Genomic DNA, 9,425 nt, shown 5'->3' with positions numbered 1-9,425 from the left:
GCTTTGTTCTGTTTCTGTGAGTCTTACGTCCTGCACGTTGTACGCGCAAGACGTCAGACTCAGAAACAAAATGAACGAAGAAGAGGACCTCGGCTGGCAGGGGTTAGGGTTCCCCGCCAGCAAAGGTAGGCGATGGTAATGGCGGGAGGGGGGTCTAGAGGGTCGTCGGCAGGTGGGGGTCAAAGTTGTTGTTGGTGGTGCTGGAGGTGGTGGTGGGGGGTGTCAGCAATGGCGGCGGGGGGCAGCACTGGGGGGGGCTAAAATGTGCCCCCTCACCTCGGGCTCTGGACCCCCCTCCCGCTGAAGTCTGGCTATGCCCCTGGTTAATAGGAGGGTTTTTTTGAGCTGATGATGAAGCAGTCCTGCTCCCACTGTTTAATAACGCTGAGAGCTTCTTGAGGCATTTTTTCCTCCTATCGTTCCTTAATAATTTTGCAAGTCAGACCCTGGAACGAGTATCCCTGGTGGATATATTTATGAACATTAGACCGTGGCTATTAATGCCGGCTAAAATGAAAAATGGTCATTTTGTGGCTTTGGGAAGAAATAGTCTTAAAGTCCCTTTTACTAAGCAGCAGTAAGCCCGCCGCGGGCTTACCGCATGCCAACATGGGTGGTGGAGGTAGTTCCATTCCCAGCGTGCGGCATTTCCAGCGCTAGCAGAAATATTTGAAAAATATTTCCACAGTGATTACCGCTGGGATAGCGTTGGAGCCCCTACTGCCACCTCAATGGGTGGTGGTAAGTGCTCCACCCCCCTCCCCCCAACATGGCTGTGCGGCAAGTGCAAACTTACCGCACGCCCATTCCATTTTTGGCCATTTTTACCCGCTGCAGTAAAAGGGGCCCTGGAGCTTGACTAAAATGGCCACCACCGCTTGCACAGGGCCTGTTTTACTGCAGTTTAGTGAAAGGGCCCCTTAGCGTATGGGAAAGACCCACGCAAGGGTGCACTAAAGCCACCTTTTCGCACACATCTTAAAAAGGTAAATCTGTGGAGGAAAGCAAGGGCGTAGCCAGACATCCAATTTTGGGTGGGCCTGGGCCCAAGATGTGTGAGCAGAAGAACTCCGCCCTGTCCCACAAGTGATTTGGTCTCTCCCTCTCTCGCCTGCATGCCATATGATCTCTCAAACACCCCCTCCCCCATACCTTTTAAATAGCAGATTTTCACTGGCAGCAAGCAGCAAATAATACACACTGCTCATGTTGGCTCCACAGCCTTCCCTCTGATGCAACTTCCTGTTTCCGCATAGGCATCAGAGGGAAGGCTGGTATGCAGGAAGGACAGGAATTTTCGGCTCGTGGGGCTTGGGAATCCCTGCCAGACACTTCATAGGTGTGCTGCTGCTGGGTGGGCGGGCGGGCGGGCCTGAGCCCAAAGTAGGTGGCCCTGGGCCCACCCAGGCCCACCCTTGGCTACACCACTAAAGGAAAGAGAGAGAGAAAAAGATTTTGCAAAAGTTTCAAAGCTGTTTTTCCAGATCTTTGTTCCTCGGCCTTCACTCTCCTAAGTTTGCACTTTTCATTGTTTCAAATAAACATTCATCCACAGTGATATGGTCACTGTGGACTTCGCTATGTAGATAGGGCTAATATCCTGGTGCTATTGTAGCAGTAAAACATGTTACCTAATGTATCCAGCTGTTCTCCCTTCTTTATGATTTTAATTATTTTCTCTTTCTGCCTTATGTGGTGCAAATTGCTCAATTTATCTCTTGAAAATATTTTTATAGTTATTCTATTTAAATATATTTAAATCATGTGTTAATTGTGATCATGATGAACCTGTATGCCATTCTTTTAATTACAGCACTTTTGAAACAGGACTACAAAATTGAGAAACACTGTAATTTGCGTAGAAGTCACAAAGGAATGCCTAGATTAGTATTGAATCATTAGCAAATTACATTTAAAATGTTTATCCATTGTTGGTTGTCGCTGTAATGTGACATTTCAGACAATATCAGATGGCCATCCTCTGCCACATCCTAAAATCATTAACTTTAAGCTGTAATGCATTGTACTGCTTTTATAAGATTGTTCTTCACAAGTTAATGACTTTTTTAGCAATAGCTGTCGTCATTTCTGTACAACAAATAAATAGATACCATTGTATATATGAGTGGAACGCAATAAAAATTAATTCACCAATTATAAGAATACAAGGTTAGGAAGAGACCTCCAGAGGTCAATTTTTAGTGCATTCCATCCATCCAAGTCAGGATCTGAAAAAGAAAAAGGAAAGAAAAATTGAACACCAATAAGCAATAAAGTCCGAAAGGTATATGTTATTTATTGCTTTTAATTAACATGTCTTATATAATCTTACGAGGTCTTTTTACTAAGCTGTGGTAATCATTAATACATGCTTACTGCACCCAAAAATGCCCTACCATCGGGTAAGCTCAGGCAACCTGCGGTAATTTTTGGGATTAGCGTGCGCTACCCACACAAAAAATAAAGGGACCCTTTTACTAAGATGCACTGAAAAATGGCCTGCGCTGGTGTAGGCGTGTGTATTGGATGCACACAGGTCCATGCACTCTCCTGGCCGCATATTGCTTGCGCTTACTGAGTATTGCTACAGCTCCCAATTGTGGATCGCCTTGCCGTGAACTGTTCGAACCACTCTGGGCCATCTCCGCATCTGGATTTCCACCGTCCACCTTAGTCTCTCTTCCCTTTCCCTTTTCCTTCTTACCCTGTTCCTTCCCCCCTATCCAATGTAATAGTAATTGATTAATCTGTACATTGTAAGCCACTTTGAGTCTGCTTTATGTGGAAAAAAAGTGGGGTATAAATGTTCATAAATAAATAAATAAATAAATATATTTTTCAGCGTGTCTGCAAAAAAGGCCTTTTTTTTGCCGAAAATGGTCGTGCAGCAAAGTATAAAAATCAGCGCACGTCCATTTTGGGCCTGAGACCTTAACCCACCCATTGACTTAGCGGAAAGGTTGCACGCATTAACTGGGCGGTAATTGTCAGCGCGCATACATTGCTGATTACCGCGCATATTTTCTGCCGCGCATATCAGATGCACGTAAAAAATGGAATTGCTGCCCGGGGCGCGCAGTATCCGGGCAGTAGTTCCAAATTGACATGCGTTGGACGCGTGTAGGCGCCTACACTCCTTAGTTAAAGAGCCCCCCAAAATTTATATTTTAGCACTGGGGCAGAGAGTGGGCGTGCTTTGCACTTATCAGTTAGCACAGCTACAATGCTGCAACACTAAGGGGTCCTTTTACTAAGTTGCAGTAAAAGGGGCCCTGAATTAGCGGTGGTGGCCATTTTTGCTGTGCACCAGGGTCCGTTTTAATGCAGCGGGTAAAAAGCCCCCCTTCCCCCCCAAAATGGCCGTGCGGCAAGTTCGTACTTCCCGTCTGGCCATTTCTGAGGGAGCACTTACCCCCACCCCTTGAGGTGGCGGTAAGGGCTCCTGCACTAACCAAGCAGTAACCGGGCAGCGCTGATTACCACCAGGTAACTGCCCTCGGTGTGGGACCTAGTGTAACTGATTGGGTAAAATATTGGTTGAATGGTAGGAGACAGAGGGTGGTGGTAAATGGAGCTTGCGAACAAAAGGATGTCATCAGTGGAGTACCGCAGGGATCGGTCCTAGGGCCGGCTCTTTTTAACGTCTTTGTGAGCGATATTGCAGAAGGGCTGTCTGGTAAGGTCTGTCTCTTTGCGGATGATACTAAACTCTGCAACAGGGTGGACACCCTGGAGGGTGTGAATGGCATGAGGAAGGACCTAGCGAAGCAAGAGGAATGGACCGATATTTGGCAACTAAGGTTTAATCCCAAAAAATGCAGGATCATGCACTTCGGTAGCAAAACTCCAAGGGAACGGTACAGTATAGGGGGTGTAGTGCTTCAGTTTGCGAAGGAAAAGCGGGACTTGGGGGTGATTGTGTCTGACGACCTTAAAGCTTTCAAACAGGTAGAAAAAGCGACGGCCAAAGCCAGAAGGATGCTTGGGTGCATAAAGAGAGGCATGACCAGCAGGAAAAAGGAGGTGATAGTGCCGTTGTATACGTCTCAGGTGAGGCCTCATTTGGAGTACTGCGTGCAGTTCTGGAGACCGCACCTACGGAAAGATATAAACAGGATGGAGTCGGTCCAGAGGGCGGCTGCGAAATTAGTAAGCGGTCTTGAATGCAAAAATTATAGGGACAGGCTTATGAACCTCAACATGTACAGTATACGCTGGAAGAGAGGAGGGAGAGAGGAGACATGATAGAAACGTTTAAATATCTCAAGGGCATTTACACGTTTTTCAAATGAAAGAGAGCTCTGAAATAAGGGGGCACATGACTAAGTTAAGAGGGAATAGGCTTAGGAGTAACCTAAGGAAGTATTATTTCACAGAAAGGGTGGTGGAGGCGTGGAATGGCCTCCCGGTGGAGGTGGTGGAGTCGAGGACTGTTCCAGAATTTAAACAGGCATGGGATAAGCATGTGGGATCGCTTAGGAAAAGGAAGAGTTAGGGGTTACAGAGGATGGGCAGACTGGATGGGTCATATGGCCTTTATCTGCCGTCATGTTTCTATGTTTCTATTCCACCAATGCCTAAGAGCCAACCTCATCAGTGATGTCACAATGGCTCAATTGTCCCATTCTTGGCTTACTTTCCCCCATTAGTGTGAAGAGTTTCAGTCTCTGGTAACCAGAGCTCATATTGTGATGTCATAATGGGAATAGGCTTAGGAGTAACCTAAGGAAGTATTATTTCACAGAAAGGGTGGTGGAGGCGTGGAATGGCCTCCCGGTGGAGGTGGTGGAGTCGAGGACTGTTCCAGAATTTTAAAAGGCATGGGATAAGCATGTGGGATCGCTGAGGAACAGGAAGAATTAGGGGTTACAGAGGATGGGCAGACTGGATGGGTCATATGGCCTTTATCTGCCGTCATGTTTCTATGTTTCTATTCCACCAATGCCTAAGAGCCAACCTCATCAGTGATGTCACAATGGCTCAATTGTCCTATTCTTGGCTTACTTTCCCCCCTTAGTGTGAAGAGTTTCAGTCTCTGGTAACCAGAGCTCATATTGTGATGTCATAATGGGAATAGGCTTAGGAATAATCTAAGGAAGTATTATTTCACAGAAAGGGTGGTGGAGGCGTGGAATGGCCTCCCGGTGGAGGACTGTGTCAGAATTTTAAAAGACATGGGATAGGCATGTGGGATCGCTTAGGAACAGGAAGAATTAGGGGCTACAGAGGATGGGCAGACTGGATGGGTCATGTGGCCTTTATCTGCCGTCATATGTCTATGTTTCTATGTAATCCCCTGTGGAAATATTTTTCCAATACTTCTGCTAGTGCTGGAAATGCTATGCACTGGGGGTTGAATTACCACCAGCGCCTGCATTGGGCCAGCGGTAGTTACGGATTGCCACGCGGCAACCCTTTAGCAAAAGGGCCCCTAACCGATTACCACATGGTTAGCGCATGAGCCCTTACTGCCTAAAATATAGGTGGCAATAGTAGCACATGCTCTAATGGTCACATGACAGAAAAATCAGCCATTTTACCCCCACAGTAAAAATTTATCGTTTATTTATTTTCTATACCATTTCTTAATTGCGTACACAAACCAGAACGGTTTACATTTCTTTAAAAATACACAAAACTTTAAAATAACCTACAGGAACTCCATTTCTTTGACAGGAAAGCACGGCAAACCAACAGCATCCATTCTGAGAATAAAAACAACAATAAAACAATCAATTCATAACAAATTTAGATGAACAAACATGTGGAGGGGCATAATTGAACGAAAACGTCTATCTCCATGGGCGTTTATCTCCGAGAACGGGTCCGTGAAGGGGCGGACCGAACCGTATTTTCGAAAAAAATAGACGTCCATGTTTTATTCGACAATTTGTGAGCTGGGCGTTTTTGTTTTTCAGTGATAATGGAAAATGAAAGCGCCCAGCTCAAAAATGAATAAATCCAAGGCATTTGTTCGTGGGAGGGGCCAGGAGTCGTAGTGCACTGGTCCCCCTCACATGCCAGAATACCAACCGGGCACCCTAGGGGGCACTTTTACAAAAACAAAAAAAAGGTAAAAGAGCTCCCAGGTGCATAGCACCCTTCCCTTGTGTGTTGAGCCCCCCAAATCCCCCTCAAAACCCACTGCCCACAAGTCTACACCATTATTATAGCCCTAAGGGGTGAAGGGGGGCACCTACATGTGGGTACAGTGGGTTTGGGGGGTTGGACGACTAATAAGCATTAAGCAGCACAATTGTAACAGGTAGGGGGGGTGAGCCTGGGTCCACCTGCCTGAAGTCCACTGCACCCCCTAACAACTGCTCCAGTGACCTGCATACTGCTGCCAGGGAGGTGGGTATGACATTTGAGGGTGAAAATAAAAAGTTGTGAAACATCATTTTTTGTGGTGGGAGGGAGTTAGTGACCACTGGGGGAGTCAGGGGAGGTCATCCCCGATTCCCTCTGGAGGTAATCTGGTCATTTAGGGCACTTTTTGGGGCCTTATTCATCAAAAAACAGGGTCCAGGAAAAGTGCCCTAAATTCTAGCTACAAACGCATACTTTTTTTCCATTATCGGCGAAAGGCGCCCATCTCTCCTCGGCCGATAACCACACCCCAGTTCCACCTTCGCCACGCCTCCGACATGCCCCCGTCAACTTTGTATGCTTCCGCGATGGAGTGCAGTTGAAAACGTCCAAAATCGCCTTTCCATTATACCGATTTATTCGTTTTTGTGAGATAAACGTCTATCTCCCGATTTGGGTCGAAATCTAGGCGTTTTTCTCTTTCAATTATAAGGTGTATAGTTTTTTCTGCATATACATTCTGCCCCTGTTTCCCTTTCTTTCATCCCAGATTACTTTCAAACGTATTTTGGAATAGGTATGTTTTTAGAAGTTTACGAAACTTAACATACGACTCTTCTAATCTGATCATTTTTGGAAGGCAATTCCAGAGAGCAGGAGCTACATAGAAAAATGCTGAAAGTCTAGTAGATTCCCATCTAGCCTTTTTTGGTGATGGAATTATTAACCTGTTCTCATTTAATGACCTTAGCAGGTTGAAATGACTCACATAAGGACACACTAAGGCCACTTCTTACTGTAGTTTGGTAAAAGGGCACCTGAGCAAGGTAAACCTGAAAGTGGATGAAACTTAGGTGTCTTTTTACTAAGTTATGACACATGGAGGGGCATTTTCGAAATGGACGGCCAAGTTGCGATTTGGACGTCCTTGCAAAAGGGCAAAATCCAGGGGCGGGGAAACCTGTATTTTTGAAAAAAGATGGATGCCCATCTTTCGTTTCGAAAATACCGTCAGAGACGTCCAATTCCTTAAATTTGGATGTCCCTAGATTTGCACGTCCCTAGACATGGACGTTTCGGCGATTTTCAAAACCAAAGACGTCCATGTCAAAAATGTCCTAATGCAAGCCATTTGGTCATGGGAGGAGACAGCATTTGTAGTGCACTGGTCCCCCTGACATGCCAGGACACCGACCGGGCACCCTAGGGGGCACTACAGTGGACTTCATAAATTGCTCCCAGGTACATAGCTCACTTACCTTGTGTGCTGAGCCCCCCCCCCAAAAAAAAAAAAAAAAAACCAAAACCCACTACCCACAACTCTACAACACTACCATAGCCCTTATGGGTGAAGGGGGGCACCTATATGTGAGTACAGTGGGTTTCTGGTGGGTTTTGGAGGGCTCACTGTTTCCTCCACAAATGTAACAGGTAGGGGGGATATGGGCCTGGGTCCGCCTGTCTGAAGTGCACTGCAGTACCCACTAAAACTGTTCCTGGGACCTGCATACGCTGTCATGGACCTGAGTATGACATCTGTGGCTGACATAGAGACTGGCATGACATATTTTTAAAGATGTTTTTTGAGGGTGGGAGGGGGTTAGTGACCACTGGGGGAGTAACAGGAGGTCATCTCTGATTCTCTCTGGTGATCATCTGGTCATTTTGGGCACCTTTTTGTGCTTTAGTCGTAAGAAAAACAGGTCCGGGTGAAAACATCCAAGTGTTCGTCAGGGACGTCCTTCTTTTTTTCGATTATGGGTCAAGGACGTCCAAGTGTTAGGCACGCCCAAGTCCCACCTTCGCTATGCCTCCGACATGCCACCTTGAACTCTGGCCATCCTTGCGACGGAGTGCAGTTGGAGACGTCCAAAATCGGGTTTCAATTATACCGATTTGGATGTCCCTGGGAGAAAGACGTCCATCTTCTGATTTATGTCGAAAGATGGATGTCCATCTCTTTTGAAAATGAGCCCCAAAGTGGCATTGGTGCATCCTTGTGTGTGGTTTTTCCCAGATGCTAAGGCCATTTTTATCACAGTCATAAAATGGTGGATTTTGTATCTTCGATATTAAATGGTCATGTGCTAATGTTGCCATTAAATAAAATTAAGCACTATCGCCATCCATTTTGTAGGCAGTAAGGGCTAATGCGGTAATTCTGCGGTAACCAGTTAGTATAACAGTTACGTAGCTGCACTATGTCGTGCAGGAGTGCCTACTCTCTGCCCCATGATATGTTCCCTCCCCAAAACAGTTTTTAAATATTTTTTTAGTTCGCGGTTAATGCCTGCAGATGCGGCAGTTGATGCAAGATCCTTGTGTACATCCCTGTGATAAAATTACACCCATAGAATCCACTGTCCTAAATTTGGTTTCATAATCAGAAATCGTGTGATTTTCTCAGGCAATTAGCACCCTAGAAATGTATGAGATGAGTTGCTTAGGTTTCAATTTTCTGGGAGAAAGAAATACTACAGGATACAACAACCCTCCCTACAAAACAAAGCACGCAAACTAAGGTATGGCAGGAGACAAAGTATTATTGAATAAATCCTGCAGTTGAAAAAAAAAACTGTTAACATTACGATTTGGGCTAATTTCTTTTCAGAGAGTTCTTTTGATATTCATCAAATCCTAAGCTCAGAAGTTCTAGCAGCATTGATTGTCCCAGAAAACCAGCAGATCCATATTCATGCATCATTGTTTGTGGGTTTTGCTGTCCACAGTGGGATTGCTTTAACCTTTCCTGTTTTGTGTCTGCTAAAAAAAATATCATGACTTGAAACAATCTGTAAACAAATAAACAAAGACAGTCTAAAGTTTCTCTGAAGCCAGATGAATGCTTTGAAGAACGTTCCCTCAGGTGCCCCTTCTTTCCCTGTGTTGGATTCATTATTTTTCCAACTCGGTTATTTCTTCAAAGGTTAAAAAGAAGCTGCAGCACATTGGAATCTAAAAAGTTGGAGTCACTGTAACTGGTTAAGATTGACTTTGAGGCTAGCAGAGAATGCAATTTGAATTTTGTATATTTGAATTTTACAATTCTACAAATAGCACACCTCAATAACATGATACTTATTTACAGTGCGTTTTTTCCTAGCAAAAAAGGTGCC

The 9,425-nt window shown here is 45.3% G+C and overlaps 1 long non-coding RNA gene across 1 annotated transcript; it reads right to left on the bottom strand.

Annotated features, from left to right (window-relative positions):
* Positions 1–2,135: 2,135 nt before the first annotated feature.
* On the bottom strand, positions 2,136–8,999 carry LOC115461835. Its single transcript, XR_003940780.1, has 3 exons — positions 8,898–8,999; positions 5,655–5,705; positions 2,136–2,228 (listed from the first exon to the last, which is right to left on the bottom strand). It is a non-coding gene; the product is annotated as an uncharacterized LOC115461835 (long non-coding RNA).
* Between the last annotated feature and the right edge of the window lie 426 nt (positions 9,000–9,425).

This window comes from Microcaecilia unicolor, chromosome 2 (genome assembly GCF_901765095.1).
Source record: "Microcaecilia unicolor chromosome 2, aMicUni1.1, whole genome shotgun sequence".
Lineage (NCBI taxonomy): Eukaryota > Metazoa > Chordata > Amphibia > Gymnophiona > Siphonopidae > Microcaecilia > Microcaecilia unicolor.
This window is presented reverse-complemented; position numbering and strand designations above follow the sequence as displayed.